Here is a 734-nt window from a genome sequence, read left to right as displayed (position 1 = left end):
AGTTCTCGCGAGGATGTAGTCGATTTGGCTAGAGTGTCTGCCGGATTGGTAGGTGACTAGGTGACAGGCAGGTTTCCTGAAGTTGGTATTGCAAACCATAAGATCGGTTGCATCACAGAACTCCAGCAGTCTGGTTTCCTCCTCGTTGCGGGAACCAAAGCCATAGCCTCCATGTATGCCATGGAAGCCTCCAGCATGACGTCCGACATGACCATTGAAGTCACCAGCCACAAATAGAAGGTCTCTGTCTCTTGTCGACGAGGTAGTTTGCAAGAGGGTGTCATAGAATTGGTCTTTCAGACCACTCAGCTGGCAAAAATGGGTAACGCTGCGATGGACTAGCGTCCCGTCCAGCAGGGGAACACATACGCCATTGAAACTGGAAAACCGGGCTCATGAGCCTGGCTAGGCTTTAAAGGGGTGCATTTATTATATATATATACATATACAATTGGCTTCTGTACAGTTTCCATCAACTAAATTTACTCACAAGGTATTGGTCAGCCTAGAGCTATAGCAGAAGACACTTGCCCAAGGTGCTGTGTAAAGGAACTGAACCTGAAATCATGCAGTTGCTAAAAGATAGCTTCTTAACCACACAGCAGCTATGTATGTAAGTACTTTTGTTTGTTTGTATGTGTGTGTGTATGTATGTATGTATGTATATGTTTGAGACAGTAAGAGGGGGAAAACTATAAGGTGGTGATAAGTTCCCAATTATTTGAGGCTACAAA

The 734-nt window shown here is 44.8% G+C and overlaps 1 protein-coding gene across 4 annotated transcripts in view; it reads right to left on the bottom strand.

Moving 5' to 3' along the window:
- LOC106874115 (uncharacterized) overlaps window positions 1-734 on the bottom strand; it is a 154,795-nt gene that overhangs the window by 14,671 nt on the left and 139,390 nt on the right. The window lies entirely within an intron of this gene.

This window comes from Octopus bimaculoides, chromosome 10, assembly GCF_001194135.2.
Source record: "Octopus bimaculoides isolate UCB-OBI-ISO-001 chromosome 10, ASM119413v2, whole genome shotgun sequence".
In the NCBI taxonomy this organism is placed as follows: Eukaryota; Metazoa; Mollusca; class Cephalopoda; order Octopoda; family Octopodidae; genus Octopus; species Octopus bimaculoides.
This window is presented reverse-complemented; position numbering and strand designations above follow the sequence as displayed.